The sequence below is a fragment of the Osmia bicornis genome, chromosome 7 (assembly GCF_907164935.1).
Source record: "Osmia bicornis bicornis chromosome 7, iOsmBic2.1, whole genome shotgun sequence".
Lineage (NCBI taxonomy): Eukaryota > Metazoa > Arthropoda > Insecta > Hymenoptera > Megachilidae > Osmia > Osmia bicornis.
Window position 1 is genome coordinate 6,865,411 of NC_060222.1, and position 19,114 is coordinate 6,884,524.

Sequence of the window (19,114 nt, forward strand, 5' to 3'; positions counted from 1 at the left end):
TCCTCATGAAGCTGCTTCAGAAAAAATTCAGATTTTTAAAACAGTTTCTGAACAAGTGTTTAGAAATACAAAATTAAATTAAAATTGTGGCTTTCTCCAAGGTCCGTTGTCCAAGGGTTAAAAGTGATTCAGAACAAAGTTGTATTATTTCAAGAGGCACATTAAGATAGTGACAAGATGCTTTTCTAAGGCCATTTTTCCATAAAAGCACAAATAACAGAGATATTAAAAAATTTGTATTTACATGCTTTAACCAGTAGAAGAAAAGTGGTGCCGCACTCGTTTATCACTATCCCTGGCAGCACTAATCTGAGCTTCATGCCTCAGACAACTGTCCCCTAATTACGATCACAACAAGCGTACTAGCGTGTAAATCGTAATTTATAAATGGACGAGTTCCGAATTCCGTGGTCAGCCAAAAGCTGATGAGTTCTCAGTTTATTTGAGAGTCGAAGCCAGTCGACAGGTTTTTGGCGACACGGATCACCGGTAGAGAAACTCCATTAAGAAACGTGCCGAACTAGTGGCCCTCGCCTGTCCCGGAATCTAATGTATTTTAATGGAATTCTTCGTTCGGTCGTTTCTCTTACGCCACGCCGGCTCCCTCCTTTCCGAGGATGAGCATTAGCGGAAAAGTTAGCCAAAGTACCGCGACCCTGCCGCAGCTGTGGCCGGTTCGCACGCGGTTTTTCCTTCGAAGCACCGGGTTAACGCTCTTACTTAGCTTAACGTTCGTTAAGGGAGCAGCTGCCGCTTGCGACCCGTTGGAAAACGTCGTCGACTTTTCTTTTTCGTCCAACGTTTCTAGTTGCCCTCGCCCTCTGACCCCCACCCCCCGACCTCCTTTCTTACCGCAATATTCACAAATATGTGTGTCTCTGTTGGAAGCGTCCGTTTAATCCGCAAGTAGTTCAGATAAATGACGTGCGTTGGAGACAATGCAGACGATCTTCTCCACTTCTTGGAGATGCAGAGTCGAACATGATAGGTTCTCTTAGGGAAAATCGCGTTGAAGGAGGAAGGCTGTGCCATTCATGTGTAAACGTTTATTTTATTTAATATTTCTTCACTGATTTTTAGAAAAATTGTGTAACTTGAAGAAAGTACACTCGCAATCAAATCAGACTACCCTAGGAGAAATGGCGATGACATAGGGGAAGCAGAAATTAATGTAGGAGAGGGGAAAAAAAGGCGTTTTGTCTCGGGACCGTCTGTCAGATTCGTTAGTGGGGCTGACAACAGATGATCCCTGCACCAGGCATCTATCATACTGCAATTCGGAACTTATACGAACTACATGCCGGGCGACTGCTTGCGAGAATACTGTCACCGACTTCTGGCAGCCACCTAGCGGTCCCCAGCCCGTACTAAAGGCGTCGGGGAAGACGAAACCGTCTGGTCCCCTCTACTCAACGCCCACATTAATATGAAAACTTGAACAGCGCAAATTTACAAAATATATACAAGACTATTAGCCGAAAGTTAAATCTGTAATTTTTAATCGAAAGTGCCTCTCTCCATGGTCCGCCATCCAGGGTTAAAAACGATTTAGAAATAAAATAACATGAAATGCAAAATTATATTAAAATTTTGACTCTCTCCATAGTTCGCCGTTCGAAGGTTTAAAGTAATTTAGAAGCAAAATAATATGAAATACAAAATTACAATAAAATTGAGGTTTTCTCCATTATCCGCTAAAAGTTCAAAGTGATTCAGAAACAAAATAACATGATTTTTATTTATTGAATATTATAGAATTTAGTATAAAACTAAGTAATACAAATAACAAAATAAATTCTAATTCAAATTTTTTCGCTTAAATATTTATACGTAAGTGGTGGAAGATCATAGACCTGTATATGGGGCCAACTCCAACACATCGTCATTCTCCTCGGGGATGCCTAGGAAGAAAGGTAGATACCTAAGACAGCACCATTTTCCCTGAGAAGCCTGAGTTGATCGCAAATGTGTACCAGTTTACTACTAAAATAAAAATGTTGAAAATTGCTAAATAATTTAGAAAATAGGTTTTTACACTATAAAGTTATTTAGTATCACACAGATACCATCAGCCATCTTGGACATCAAAATTTCATGTTGTAAATAATTATTTACTTCACATTTTTTGATATCTTCATGTCTAGAAATATCTTAATTTTCAAGCTCTTTTTCTTAATTGTCGCTTCTGACATACTTGACAATTCTGGTTGTTCCACTACCTTTTCCTACACAAATAACCAATGACATTCCACTTTTATTGTTAATAAAAATTTCTCTACCTTTACAAAAACTAAAAAATCTCTAAAAAAAATATTCAATTATAAAATAATTTATATCAAAGTTAAATTAAATTTGAATTACGTTGACGAATAAACGTTTTGTCATAAACGTGGTACAAAGAGGAGAATAACAGTATTTTATTCATAAGATTCGGCGCCAACGTGTAGCAGACGGTAGAAGAGAAGCTTTAAAACGTTTTACTCGCGTCATAGCCCGCTGGCCAAATTCATCATCGAAATTTTTCATCTCCATATTCGTGCGATTCATCATTCCTCGACGTTCAGCGAGATTGACTCTATACGTTACACATTCCCTGGTCCTGCACAGTTGCCTGGATTTTCCTATCCAGTCAGCCTCTAGACTGCGTTGTTTAACCGACTCTTCCTTAATTAACGAATCGTGGCTGTTTAATTTCGCTAGAGCTTCGCAAATGCACAGAACGGTTTAGCGTACACGCGCCGCTGATTACCGAGTATTCCGCTAAATTTTGGTTATGATTAACTCGACGTTATCAATTATCGTTCCGCGTAAATTGATTTTGATATTTAACGAGGCAGGATATCGTCTTTAACGGTGGAAAGGGAGCTATGTCATGGCGATAATTGCACGATTTCACAGTGCTCATTCGTGTCGACGAATCGATGAATCTAGCAGTTATTATTACGGTGAACATTGTCTGTTGTTGCGCTTGTACAGCTTAATGAGTTAATTGTTGAGAATTTTCTAACAGATCCTGAATTTATCCGCGGATTCGCTGGCAGCAGAATTTCATTAATTCAACGTTCACTGAATGACCACAAAATGTTTAGAAATTCGCGAAAATGGTCCGTACTACCTCGTTAGTCAGAGATTTCGCAATCAAATAATCTATAGTGACGATAAAGTTATCAAAAGCAGCCTTTTTTTTCCTTCTTTTATTTATGGTTGTTATTTTAATTTTCAGACAGCGGACCATGGAGAGAGCTCCAATTTTAATTTAATATTGTATTTCATATTATTGAAATGGTATGTCGGTAGCGCTATTAACATCATATTAATAAATTCTCTAAAATATTTTAGTATATATTACAAAAAATTTTTAATTTTTTCAATAAAAGGTCAGCTGACCCTTCTGATCCTCCTAGTTACGCTATTACTCTATGCATTTTTTAAAATGTGTAATTTGTAAAAATAGTTGAGTAAATGTCAAGGATTATTATTTATTTCCTTGAAAAAAAAATTTCTTTTTTTTCATTTGCAAAAGTAATGGACGTATTTGCCATGTTAATATGCGACTGTTCAATTTACGTAATTGAATTAACAATGAAATGACGAGAGTGATTATCTGTGTTCAGTTGGATATCTGGCGCGAAACGTAAGCTTAATTACTGCTACATTAACTGACCAACCTAGTGAGATAGCAGCAACTAGAAGCCTAATTGCTTCCAAGACTGATTAAGTAACTCTGAACTGACTAACACGGGGAGCTTGAATGCGTTTGAAATGTTTGACGCTTCATTGATGATTGAGTTCGATCACTAATTAACTTTAATTAATCGAGGAAATTGTAGTTGTTCTTATCTTATATATTTAGAATCTTTTCTGGACCAAGAAGTGTAAAAATGCTTGACCTACTTTAGATAGTACACAAGATTGTAAATAATGTTTTTCCAAAATTAAAAAAATCTTCTCGATCACTAATTAACTTTAATTAGTCGAGGAAATCGTAGCTGTTCTTATCTTAAGTATTTAGAATCTTTTCTGAACGAAGAAGTGTAAAAATGCTTGACCTACTTCAAATAGCACACAAGATTGTAAATAATGTTTTTTCAAAATTAAAAAAATCTTTCTTCAAAATTCTTTACCATTAAAATAAAAAAAATCCCTGTTGAAGCCTTTTCTCTACAATTTTACCATAATTTCATTATGAAAATCACTCGAATTACATTTCTGCAAACTTTTAAGTTTTTTGAAAATTTCCCGTTATCAAATTTCCTTATTAAAAAGAAATTCTCGAAGGTGCAGTACTTTTTCGTAATGGTTTCTGCGTTACGATTTTTCAAAGTGCTTCAACAGGACAGGAAATAAAAAATGTAACAGAGAACGGGCTGTTTTTTGGTACTTAAATGAAAACACAATGTTACAGGTTGTATTTAGCTTACAGAGTATATTTCGAAATTAGTGGAAACTGGTATCGCCATTTGGGACGTTGATGAAAATTTCTTCGGAACTTTAGTACAGTTCGCAACAGTAACCACGAGCGTAACCTATAGACGGAATGGAAGTTTATAACACGTGGCGGAACGAGAGGTGTTAACGCGTGGTCATAAGCGATTCAAATTACATCGGTATACAGACAACAACCACCACGATCACCGGGTATCGTGAACAATTACACGTGGCTCGACCGTGTGCAGCTACCGATTAATTTATCGTCCCATTATGAAATATTAACCTTCCGATCAGCAACTTTATTACTTTATCGCGTTGACAACATCTCTCCATTCTTGACCCGAGGGAATAATCGCGTACCGTAATTTACAAGCGAACCAAATCAGCTCTTACGCATTGATTCTGATAAAAGTGTGGAAATAAAGAGACAATCAGTAAATATTATACTGATAATTGTACTTAATAGTTAACTCTCGGACGGCGGACCATGGAGAGAGAACCTCAATTTTAATTTAATTTTGCATTTTATACTATTTTTATTTTCTAATTTTTATATTGTTCCTTTAAAAATTATTATTCCAATACATGAAACTCTTTGGTTTAAACATTATATATTTAACTTTAGATTGATATCCCTGTATATGTTTTGTAAGTTATAACGAGGTGTTTATTATCATTTGCTAGATTATTTTATTTAAATATTCTTTGACTTCTTATTGATTGACGATTGTTAATAATTTTGACGATGATTAACGACTAGATTATTTTATTTAAATATTTTTTGATGATTGATAATTATTAATAAATGTGTCTATTATTAAGGAAAAGACAATATAATACGTAATAAAATTTGATAAATTTCCGAAATATCAGCAATAAGGAAAACAATATTGTTTAATATTATTTTATTTGAATATCCTCTGACTGATGATTACTGATTATTAATAAGTCACCTTTTTATTAAGGAAAAGACAATGGAACATATAATAAAAATTAAGCTTCAGAAATATCTTTAATAAGAAAAAAATTTGTTTACTTCAATTTTGATAATTCTTTTACCATTTCTACTTTTTGATTCAATTTTGTAACTTATGTGCAATCATTTTACATTTACAGTCTTATTTATTTTTTCAATTATATTTACCACTGATTCATCAGTCCAAAATGTTCTTCTTTTTCAAAAAGTCCCATATAGCTGATTTTTCTTCTCAAGGAAAAGTCAAGAGAACCAAAAAGTTGTTTGTTTGGGTTACAATGTGTCATACTGTTCCGAGAAACTGCCCTTTCTGGTTTAAGGGCTCCGCTGCTTAGGCCCGAGATTTTCACGAAGAAAGTTTTTCCCAACAAGCAAACTTTTACCCGTGTTTCATTCCACCACAAGTACATTTCTTGAAATAAGATAAAAATATCATGTATATGAACCTTCTTCATTACGTTTCTATCCTGATTAACTATAACTAATTCTAGGAATAAGATTCATTTTCCATTGAGTTCAAGAATTAAATTTCTCGTAATACCAGTTGCAATGTACCAAAATGGAAATACTTGCAAGGGAAGTTCGGTGTTTTGAAAATTAATAACAATTTGGAATTTTGTAGAAATGTAGTTCAATTGATGCTAACGATGAAACGATTTTTTGGTTTGGGAATACGATAGTACAAGGGGAGAAACTACTCCCTTAACAGAAATTGTCAATTTCCATATTATTGTAAATATGTATGAAACTATACAAGATATGGAAAACAAATTCGATTCAAAGTTGAGAATATTTTCCAAAGTAAAGAATTTTGGAAAAACATTATCTTTTTCAATAATGTTTACTGCCACAACGTCAGAGATAAAAAATTACATACCATTGAATTTAACATTACTTTCAATTTTGCAAAGAAATACAGCATTAAACAATAATAAATGTTTTTCTACTTAAAAATTTTATTTAAAGAAAGTTCATATAATATTTAAATTGCAACATTATGTAAAACAAGATTTATAACTACAATATTTAAAAAATATAAGAATTTGATAAGTGATACATTTGCAACATGATATAATCATCTGATGAAAATTCAATAGGAAATATGTGGTCCTTTGCAAAATCCATACAACATATTTCGATCGTTATCTATTTATATGCAAAAAAATTCAATCATAATGTTAATTATGATTACCCGGGCTTCTCGTGGCCCTTTTAATTAATTTTTTCTTTTTCTTTAAAGAATCTTCATTCCCTCAGAAAAGTTCATTACCTAAATATTTTGTTCCTGATTGATTCGACTTCTGATACACAGGTACTCTTTACACAATCTACCACCCTCATTTTTACCCCTTTAAAAAGTGAAAATCGAAATTTTGTCTTGCAGGTGTCTAATAGATTTCTAGATCTAATCATTTTCAAAAAAGTCTAAAATTTCAACTCCCTTTTCCACTCCCTTGGAGGTCAAATTTCGAAAATTCCCTTCTTAGTAGTTGCTTACGTCTTAAGAAAAAGCCATTCCCAAAATTTCAACTTCGTAGGTATAGTGATTTGGTCAAGGCGTTGGTTATCTCTAAGTCAGTGAGTCAATTAATACTTTATATACAGTAGACTCTCGTTACATTGCCGCAGACGTGACTGTAAAGGTGGAAAATTGTTTAAGTTTCAAAGCCTTTATTTAAAAGAGGAGGGGAAACATAGAACTATGACGGTGTAAGAGCGGTAGTAGCATACTCAAAAATCCATATGGAACTGGCAAATCACTCACGTAGCAGTGTAACAATAGTCTACTATACAGATTCTATACAGGGGGCATTCTATCAGACGCATGATCAGACGCCCCCCAACCCAGCCCGATGTTTTCCGAACCGACCCGACTAGTCGGGAACCCGGCACATTAGTTGAGCCGCACATCCCTAGTACAGAAATTAACCGTTTGAATCCCAGGGGTCATTGAAAAAACATTGTCGAAAAGTACAGAAAAGCGCAATAGTGATGTTATAAACCCATATTGGATCTTTTCGACATAAAATTTAAACAGCGTATTCGCGCTGCTTTGGACTCAAACGGTTAAGTAACAGCACATTAGAATTTAAAACATTAAATTTCCTTTCAATACATATAAGTTTTTCTCTGATATGATGATGTACGCGTTTGTGCGACAAAGTGTACCATGATTGATAAACATTCTGTAAACGGTTTAGAATTTCACTTCGGTTTCTTTAGAGCTATTTGCAATCTGCAGCAAATCCGTGCGATAAGTCAATCCGATAACCGGTTGCGGCAATGAAGTCGGCCGATAAATTCAGGAAAGGACACGAGCTACAGGGGAAACAGAAGGGTAGATTTTCACGGCAGATCGATACGTTGGCCGGCACCTATTCCGACTTAAGCGAATATTTAAGAATTCATTATTCCTTCTTTCTGGGTTTACCCGGGGCGAAAGCTAAGCCTCGTTGGGGATCGAAAATCTCGAATAAGGCGAGCCATGCATTATAGATACTCGTTCAGATCACCGCCGGGTAGTTCGTAACTACATTGGTCGTTGGTGCACGTTGCCTGCTCCAGCTACGGGATAGGTCGGTTCGCTGCGGCCCGAAAGGGAAGAGAATAAGAATCGAAGGAAAGAGAAACTTTGAAAAAGGATGAGAAGTGGAAAGGGTAACTGGATGAACGAAGAAGGAACAAGGAAGGCGAGTAAGGATAAAGAAAATACCGTTGGTACGGCATTTCGAGAAGTAGACGAGGGGTGGGTGAGAAAAGATGGCGATCGAGACGCGAGAGAAGGTATAGCAAAAAGAAGGTAGAACGGTGTTAGCGGGAGGAGGGGGGAGAGGGTTCAAATGATTTAGCCCCGCCGTGGGGTTAGATCCGCAATTTCGTTTGAAACATTCATGAGAAATATCCTCCACTTAGTACCGCAGCTGCAGCGTTTAAAGAATTGCGCCACGCGGTCGCGACCGTTTACTTATCCGATGGCTTCCTCCTCGGGGTTCCCAGGAAACGGGAATGTTTCGCCCGCATAACCGGATCTTTCTTCTAGGTCGAGCCTCCTGGAGGAAAGAAAAAAAGAGAGGTGGTTGGATGGCGGTGGTCGTGCAGGGTAACAAAAATAAAACAAGCCCGTCCGGATTTCACGGTCTTCTCACAGCCCAGAGAAATTCTACCCGCGACTTTCCCTTCGTCCATTCCCCTCCTACCTCTTCGTTCTTGATCCCTCGACGAGCTTTAACGAGGTTACGGGTGAACGTCAATTTCCTAACCGAGCATCACGACCTCTTTCGTTTAATCTCGTTGCTTCTTCTTTTTCTTCGTGTTACCATCGACGTGTTTACCCGGTGACCCTGTGTCGGCCATGTTGACGATTTGCGAACCGTATCGTTCATCCGATTTGAATAATCGAAGAGTCGTTCGTTCACGATCCTCCGGCAACGGGAACTCGAACTGATCATTCCGTTCCGTATGCTGGCCGAATAATTGCTAATACCCGAGCGCAGCCGTGCGTAACTGTTATCAAATATTTGCCTCCGTATATTGGAACTTGCCACGGTTTAATGGGGAGAACGATCATTATCGATAGTTTCGTGTCCTCACGAAACCTTAAGAACGCAACGTTTGCCGAACGGAAGTGCTTGTTCAAAGAATGAAATTGAAATTATTATCAGCTGATGTGGACAGAAAATGATTGCTAATCGATTTTCATTTTTCTGCATCTTATATTATTATTATCTGAACAGTGATGAATCCAGAGGGAGCGATACCTTCATCATTCCCCGAATCCAAGAGTAATAAAATAGATAAAAATATATGCCTAAAAGGATATTGAAATATAAATTACAAGGAAATTTGAAATCCTGTAAAAAAAGGAGTACCTATTTATGTATTCATTTACTTTTACAATTAAAGATATACTTACGTATTTTTAAACATCACCCTCCCCTCTCGAGGCTCTTAAAGGTGTAGGTTATGGTGTAGACGTTTCGTGGAAAGGGAAGGCGTTGAGTCTCCCCGGGCGCCCTTAGCTGGGACCGGCGACCGCCAGGTGGCAGCGGGATTTGGGTCTGTTCTCGATGGCGGTCCCTCCGGCATGCGATTCAGATATATGTATATGAGTTCCGAAAAGCGGGGTTATAGGCGTCTGGGGCAGGGATCGTCTGTTGTCAGCTCCACTGACGAGTCTGGCAGACGATCCCGAGATGAAACGCCTTTTTGTTTCCTACAATAGGGCCTTTTCTCGTTCATCGTCATTCATCGTGAGGATCAGGAAGCCCGAAACCCTGGAACCCGTTAACCTGAGAACACCTAGGGGCGAGATCGAGAACTCGGAAATGAGGCGAAATTCCTTGGGGGTGGAGGAGCTTAGGACATCACCAGTTTTCCTGGAGAAGTCTCTACTATGCATGCAGACTCAAAATGTTCATGTAGAATCAAAAATGAAAATTTGTATATATTTATCCTATTATTTAATTACTATCCAATTATTAAAGTGTCACTCAAGTATCACAGTTTTAACCCAATCTAAGAGAAACTTACAGTAAGGTTTTGAATGGCTCAGCGTTCACCTTCAGGGGGTTAAAATACCTTGAACACAAAGTTAAGGGACTTCAAGTTATTAGAGGACTTTTGATTCCTTTTACACCATGTTAATTATTTTTCAGATTTCTTTAACGCATTAAAGAATTAAAGAATCTTGGTTGTATTCTTTTTTGTGATTAAAAGATATGAAATGGATCAAGTTCTGGTTTTTTTTGGTGTTACGTTGCGAGCGAGATACGGCGCGCGACGTACAAAATATAAAAAAGAAAAATTAATTAGTGTACTGATACTATTAATTTTTGAGGGTTAATACACGGTTGAGAACGGTATTAGCGCTGCCACCAGTCCTAATCACTTATGACGATGTTAGGTCACTTACGATTAGAACAATTTAAAAAGAATCGATAAATTTAAAGTAACATTCTAGATTGATTGAGTTCGTCAATGCTCTGGTCCCATACGGGCCCCTCGTGTGAATTCGTGCAAGAAGGTAGGCGTGTTAGCAAAGGAAATGAAAAGGGTGTTTGAACGTAAATTATTAGAAACTGAATATAGGTAACAAGTGTATAATTTCAAGAAAAATAATTACAATGAAAAATGGTATAAGTAACAAAATGTCCGAGCTGTATGAAATACATGGAAAAAGAAATTAGAATATGTATGTATGTATAAAGCAGTGAAAAACGGATATTTTAAAGTGTAAATGCAATGAACCTTTAACAGAAAATTGACAGGAAAGACGATGATGATATTTGAAATAGTGATTCGAACTTCGGTGTTGTAATTTATAATATTATGAAACAATATTAATTTATAATATTGGAAAAAGAGAGAGACGGTCTCAGGGGGATGTGTACCTCCAAGACTAATAGTCTCGTGGGCCGTCCTCGTTTGCGTGTAATTGGAAATTTTAACGATTAACAATTCTTTTAGATACCTCGAACTTGTGTTGAAACGGAACGATCTAGTGGGATACTTCCACGACAAACAGTCTCGTAGTTCGCCGTTTTGCCTCACTCGATACCAGATTCGTTGTGTTAAAGAATATAGAATAAGTGACTCACCAATTCGATGTAAAATAATAATATATTTAGATATGTATATCTTTATGTAAATTGCTGTGGTGATGGTCTGGAAATCTGGAAAAGCGAAGAGAGGATGAAAACTTGACACACGCACTACGCGTTCGCAATTGAGCCTTTGTTACGGTGTTACGGATACGAAATACGAAACTACGCGACGCGGAAAAAGGAAAATATTACTTTACGAACGATTTAAAAACGAAAGAGAAAGATAGAATATTGAAAAACGCGAATCAAAAACACTCTCGACACTCTGCCTTGTTATACGAAGGAACTTTGCCGAGCAACCTAATTACGCGATTTCGTAGACAACTATGTCTCTACGCGAACACGGGCTCCCCGTCACGTACCTTACGATTTTTCGACGAAGAGTCATTTGCCTCAGTCGAGCGATCGTGTCTCAAGGCTGGTTCAGACACGGCTAGTAGTTTAGTCGAGTGGCGAGTAGTTTAGTGTATGGATACTAGAGTTTAGTCGAGTAGTTTAGTAAAACGGTTTAGTCGAGTCGATCCGTATCATTGGATTTTGCTGGTCGAGTAGGCTTCCCCCACCACTAACTAGGCTTGCCCCACCACTAACTAGCCTTCGGGACATACCTGTCCGGACGCATTTCTTTAGTCAAGGGATATACATATCTTGAACTCTTGATTTTCAAAGCTCAATTGTACTAGTCCGGACACTTTTCTATGCACTAAACGGTTTAGTAATAAGTAGCTACTCCCCACTTGACTAAATTACTAGCCGTGTCTGAACCAGCCTTCAGGGTTCGACCCGCGATTGGTACCCCAAAGTGGGGACATCATTTGGCAAATCAGGGTACGTGTCGAAGAGGAAAGCCCGCATGCATTGGTTTTGTCTAGGCGCGTTTCCCGAGTTCTCATCCCTCCTTGACCTTCCTTCCCGACTTTGTCTAAAGGCTGGTTCAGACACGGCTAGTAGTTTAGTCGAGTGGGGAGTAGCTACTTACTACTAAACCGTTTAGTGCATAGAAAAGTGTCCGGACTAGTACAGTTGAGCTTTGAAAATCAAGAGTTCAAGATATATCCCTTGAATAAAGAAATGCGTCCGGACAGGTCTGTCCCGAAGGCTAGTTAGTGGTGGGGCAAGCCTAGTTAGTGGTGGGGGAAGCCTACTCGACCAGCAAAATCCAATGAAACGGATCGACTCGACTAAACCGTTTTACTAAACTACTCGACTAAACTCTAGTGTCCATACACTAAACTACTCGCCACTCGACTAAACTACTAGCCGTGTCTGAACCAGCCATAATGTCGACTATCTCTTTTTACCCTTACAGCGCTACATGAATTTCGTGCGTCGCAGTTTCTATGCTTTCTAGAATATTCGAAATGGCTTCTATTCGATTCTATCCGCTTCTCAATAATTAACGAAGCTTTTATGAACGATATTCTGGTGTCGATAAAACATATTTACACTATTCGGTTGTTAGTTTATTCGATGCATTCCATGATCGATGTTTGATTTATTACACGCATTTTACGGCTTTCGTGACAAGGGTTTCGACAATTGATGTTTTACTTTTGATTAATTATAGGAGCATTCCGTTCGCATATTAACGCAAATTCACGTACATATATTAAATATATGTTAACATTATTCTAGAATATTTCTTGTCTACGCTTGGCAGATGTTATTGCCTATTCGCAACAATACGTGTTTATGATCCCCGTCGACCGTTGTCTCGAACGTTCTAGAACGTCGGTCGACGTTTTCAAAGTCCCAGTGGTTGTCACGCAAACCTCGCTTTCCATTCCTATTCAGATCGCTTCATATCTTTCAGAACAAATCACTTTCATCCTTTATTGCACTCATTCTCCCGTGGAAGGACCGGCTGACGCATGCTCTACAGGTATGAGAGGTATCCGCTTGTAAGGTAAAGCAAAAATCGCATTTTCTTTATTCTGCGCAGTTAAGCTGGGATATTTCCAAGTGCGTCACAAAGATGTTTATGATACCTCTCCTTAACCTTAACGGTTTTGAATTTTTATACATTTCCAATACGTAGTTTCAACGGCAATCGTCCCAAGGAAGATTAGTTTGTAATATTTGAAAGAACTAAATATAGCCTCCTTTGTGTTCCTCGCCTGGGATTAACTCCAAGTGCGACGCACCGACGAGGCACACAAATTCGGTATATTAGATGGTAAACTATTGAAAAATAAAAAAAGGAAAAGTGTTGAATTCCGGGTTGGGGAATCAAGTACAACACTTTAAAGTCAAAACGTTTATTCGACGAACGGCAAGAAGCGCACGCTGGTACTGACTCCAGAAAAATCTAACAAGACGTTTTGGGGTACATGTATATATAGGGTAAGCGTGGGTAACCGGTGGTCAGAGGATGGGCAAAGTACAAGGGGCAGGATGAATAACTGGGGGAAGAAACTAGATGAGTTAGGACTATGAGATATCAAGGTACAAGGAATAGGATGACTAACGGAGTATAGGAGGCTAGATGAGCTGGAACTATGACTAGGATATGTTTGTGTTGGGATATCTTTGTTGGCGGTGAATTGGTCATACAACAAAAGAAAAAGGTTATTTTAAATCTCAAACTCCTTTCTCGTGTTCCCGTGAGGAATACCTTCAAGTGTACGCGCATCCGACGAAGAAGCACGAGATCGGAGGAGCGCGAATGAAAAACGGAAAATTGTGGAAAATAAGGCCCTTCCTTGCGTTCCCCATGTGAAATACCTACAAGTGCTGCGCACCCGATGAAGAACGCAAGGTCAGGTTAATGAAAAATTAGCCCGGACGTAACATTGGTTTGAAAAATTAGTAATTAATTACGGTGAATGAAAGTTGGTCTGAATTATTTTTAATATTCAAATGAAGAATTTATTTTAAAAGACACTTGAAACTAAAATCAATTGAAAACAAATCTGAATATTTAAATACGAATTATTCAAGTTAATTGGAATTTCCTCTTCAAGTGCAGCAATTGCAGATACAAAAGATATACAATTACTTTTTTTATGTAGTATAATATCTTGTTTAATTATTTGTATGCAATTAACAAGTCATTATGTTTAATATATTTTTTCAAACTTGTATCTCCATGTTTGCTCTGAAATGCATTTCTACTCTGCAACTTAATCACCTTTCATGCACTACCCGTCGAAAAAAAAGAAAATGAATATAATATATTCTTTAAAGGCATCCCAAGAATAAAAATGAAACACGTTTGAAATATTGATTGATTTCACTAAGCTATGAAAGTATGAACTAAATCATTCTTCTTATTAAATTACCCTTAAACCGTTCATTACTTTCGATGGCTTTAAGAAGTAGATTTACTTTATTGCAATGAAAAGACGAATTATTCAATTAAAAGTGAAAGATTATAAAAATTACACAGAAAATCTTTTTGCAGAGAAAATGTTCATCAGTTAATGTTCACTTTTCTCTATAAAGGTAAAGGAAGGATGTGCAATTTAAAATTATAATAAATGAAACTATTACTTCATTATGATTAATTAAACTTGGTAAATGTATGGTATAAGGTATTGAAAAATAGTTATTTCGAATTTATAATCAATAGTGTCCAGAACCAAAATATAAATTTTCTATTTCTAACAATGAGTTTTATTCAACAACTGATGTTTAAAAACAAGTTATCATTGTTACATTTCTGTATCGTATTCAACTATTCTTTCCCTGGCACCGATACAGTTTATTCTGAACACAAAAAATGTATACATTCAACGTAACAATACTTGTTCATAAAACTAGAACTTTGCTTACAGTTCAGATAATGAGTTTATATATGCATTTGAAACTAAACATTGACGCCAAAGCTATCAATGTTTCATGAATACGTATTTTTAAAATAAAAATAATATAACAAGCTAAATAGATAAAGAATGAAACGTAATTTATACATTCATTTTTTACCTTAACAATAACCAATATATATGTCAACAAAAATACATTGATAAAATTTATAATTTAAAATAAGGAACTTAATGACAGTCATTTTGACTGGTTTAGTAATTATAATATTAACTCCTATATTTATTTATTTATTTAATGGAATATATTCTTTTAGTACCTACGAGTAAATACAACTAAATGCAATTAAACTGAAAATTATGAATAATGAAAATAAAAGTAGTGACAAAAAAATACATGTGGTAAAAACACAAATTACATTAATATCAGAACATATGATATTCTAGAAAAAAAATTTGTGCTTTTTTAGAGATCGATAAAATATACCTAATCAGTTCAACATTTGAACGAATTTCAGAAATATTTGCCATCCCCTTTAAACATTTATAAATGAATAAGAGATTAAGTAAGTTGCGACGATTTTCAAGAGATAACATTTAAAATTTTTTTTGTATATTTATATAGTTCTTGATTTTAAATGAATATGATATACTCATTCAGGCAACAATAATTCTAAGAAGCCTATATTATATTTTTTCGTAATTCAAATTCTATTTTTTTTTTATTTTCCAAACTTTAAACTTTTACTTTAAATATTATTGCTAACTATTGACTATTGTACACTCGCGATCAAACCAGGCTTTTTTAAAGAAAGGGGCGATATACATGAAACAGGAATTGAGAGTACTAATGTTAAAAATAATTTAGAACAAAAGGTAGTATAATTTTTGGTTATTAAATATTATAAAATTTAGTATGTAACTGAGAAATGTGAATAAGATAAATATTAATTCCAATTGTCCCGCGTTAACGTTCACACGCAAACAGTGAGGGGTCATAGACCTATATGTACATAGGAAACAATTAAATATTCATCTTTCTAACAATTCTGATTATTGTAAATCATACTAAACTCACTCGTGGTCACTAACACATTTAATACCATGTTACCTATATTTAAATAACACCTGAACTTTCAAAGGAAGCTATTACTTTATTATTATTAATTTTTTCACTTACCTAATTCGAAATATTTTTATCGGATATTTGAAATAAAAATAATAAAAACAACGAAATATTCTGAAACTAGTAAATAAGATTTAAAAAAAATAAAAATGTCATCTAACGAAATTTTCAACCACGTTCGCGTGGCAGTTAACGTGTTAAACATTTGTACGTACACAGGTGAATGATTGAATCGTTCAACTTGACACACGGAAACGCGAACAGAACGGTTCTCTTCAGCGGCGAGTTATTTCGCAGTCAGGGCGGATGACCGATCCGGGCCAAAATCGGCTCGAAGTACATCCGGAATTTTCTATGAACTCTTCAGGAAGGGTGGCTGAATGGAAAGGAAAGATATTCGCCTATTCAGTCTATACAGACGGGTTCGTTGTCAACATCGGTGACGACAGGATCCATCGGATTCCGCTGAATAACGATAGCAGGAATTCGGTGCGGAGCTAACGGGAAAAGACCTTAACGTCGGTCTAGTCGTTGGCGTGCCGACCTCGTCCACACGTCCTCTATTCAATTATCGGTCGTTCAGCACTCTCCGTTCGTGCGCGTTCGTTCGTTCGTTCGCAGTCGCACTGCTACTCTGTTCCACAGTTGGGCAAAGCTGGAATCCTCTCTGCTTGTGGTTCTCACGCTGATGTTCCAACGAAATCGATCTCCTCCTATTCCAGCAGTAAGCACGCGAGGGATGAGTCGTAAACAGCGAGTCCACCTTTGCAAGAGGGTTACTTGAGATTTGTCTGCTTTTGCTCTATCCTTTCTTGCATTTGCCCCATCGTGTCTTCGGATACATCATCACTCAAAAATTTATTTTCTTTCCATATGTTGACAGAAAAACATCGAATGGAGAACGTTAATTTGTTATAATAACAAAATATTGCTTATACTTTCTTATATCTAGACCTCAGAACCAGAATGTATTAAATTACACTTTTCAAATTTTAGAGGAGAGCAAATCAAAGGTACCAAATAGTGATGGGCGATACAGTATCGATATTTCTATTCTTATTTACATTTTAACTCTTGAACAGTGGAATCTGGGTTACTCGAGACCCAAATTTACAAAGTTAAATATATAATTTTTAAACGAAAGACTTTCATTAGAAGAATAATCTTTAAAAGAACAGTGTTAAATTTATAAAATGAAAATAATATAAAATACAAAGTTAAATTAAAATTGGGGCTCTCTCCGTGGTCTGTCGTTCGAGGGTTAAAGAAAAAGAATTTAAACAGCTCTTGTTTTTTCTGCTCGACTGAAAAATGATGAAAAATGACTTAAATTAGTCTGGCTAATGACAATCTTAATGGTTGCATATAATAACTTATGCAAAACGAGAATACCTATATATAGAAAAGAATAAATGACAGAAAACCACAAAAAAAACGTCATCGTGTATATTGAATTTGACATTTTTGCTATTCCAAATGCGTCAAATAATTAAACGTTTTAAGCGTTTTTAATGAATATGACTGACAAGGGAAATTAGAGAAGCCGGAAGTTATGAAAATTATGAAACTTTCCATACAAGTAAATTAATTCATTCGTATCATAAATTTATTTTTTTTATGCCATTTTACAAAAGGAAAGCACCCTTTAATGAAAGAAATGCATAATTTTCTTCTTTGTGGAATATCTTTATAATAGCAAAGACAAAAATTATGTCATTTCGTTTTTTTCATAATAAACGCTTATGCAATTACTTTTGTCAAATTTCAAGCTTCTAATTGATACAAGTACTAGTATGTGACACTTTTTTGCCGACAATTTCTGTCAGACTTTCCGTGTTTAATATAGTACATTTCATTATTTTTAGTTCAAGGTTGAGTTCTGGTTAGGCAGTATATTCACATGTGAATGCAAATTTTCCAGTGAAAGCTTTTAAAGAACTTAACGGCTACGTTGGATCAGGCTCAATCGTATTTAAAAGTGAAATGACTCGAGTCTACCTGAACTTGGCACCCTTAAAACCCCTGCCTTACATATAATGAAGGCGTCGAATAAATTTCCTTCCAAAGATGATGTATATTCTGAGTTACAACTTTTCAGACTTCGTACCTACATAGATTCTTCAGACTATTTACCTTAGTAAATAGTATGTAATAATAACTTATTATAATCTTTCCACAAATTGAAAAACTTGAAAAAAACTACTATATTTAAAGTCATTCTATAATTATTTTAATTACCTATAATGTAAATATATCAATTTTGAAATATTTATTTCTATGCAATGCTTTTGTACAAATTTTACTAAAAATAAATTGTGACACGTTACAGAGCTGCAAAACTTAAAATTTTTTAGGGAGTACTATTTGTAGTTATTTACATTCCCTTTCTCTTTAGATCTGGATATAAAAACAATTAATAGAAATACATAGTAATAATGATAGTAGTAGTACAAGAGAAATAATAATAGTGCCTTACCTTAATAATGGGTATAACTTTTTTTTTTTTTTAATCGCTTTATTAGATGTTTTTCATCGTTCATGTCGTTAACTACGTTAGCTGAAAATTAGTCTGAAAAAGACCAGGTCGCTCATTATATAGAAAGTGTCTAGTGTCTAGTATTTCTTAATTATAGTGTAGTCATTGTTTATAATTTCACGTAATACAAATATTGTTATGTGTGTATTTTGTGTTAAGTTCCATTGCATATTATAATTTGGCTCAGATATTCATTTTTATTAAGAATTTATGAGCTGACAAATATTATTTTACTGATTCCAATATGTCTCTATGGTATAGTCCTGATAATCCCATAGTCCAATAGCTCAATAACCTAACAGCACAACAGTCCGATCAGTCATAATAGTTCCAATAGTCCAATAGCCAAATAGCACAAAAGTCCAAATAGTCCCAATAGCCCCAATGGCCCAATAGCCCAAATAGCCCAAATAGTTCAATGGCCCAATAGTCCCAATAGTCTAATAGTCACAATGGCCCAATCTTCTAAATATTCCAATGGGCCAATAGTCCTAAATAATATTAACAATACCTTTACAAAATGTATTTCATCTTCGATTCCATCTTTTGCACGAGTTGTAAAGGAATTTTATAATTAAGAAACGCAGTTAATTATTCTCGACCAAGTTCCAAGATTATTTTCATACGAATGTAATAAAGAAACTGAAAGTTTTCAAAAAGATTGTGAAGAAAAAACTTATT

At 35.6% G+C, this 19,114-nt stretch overlaps 1 protein-coding gene across 2 annotated transcripts in view; it reads left to right on the forward strand.

Annotated features, from left to right (window-relative positions):
- The window catches only part of LOC114877783 (neurotrimin-like), a 422,922-nt gene that overhangs the window by 118,734 nt on the left and 285,074 nt on the right, over positions 1-19,114 (forward strand). The window lies entirely within an intron of this gene.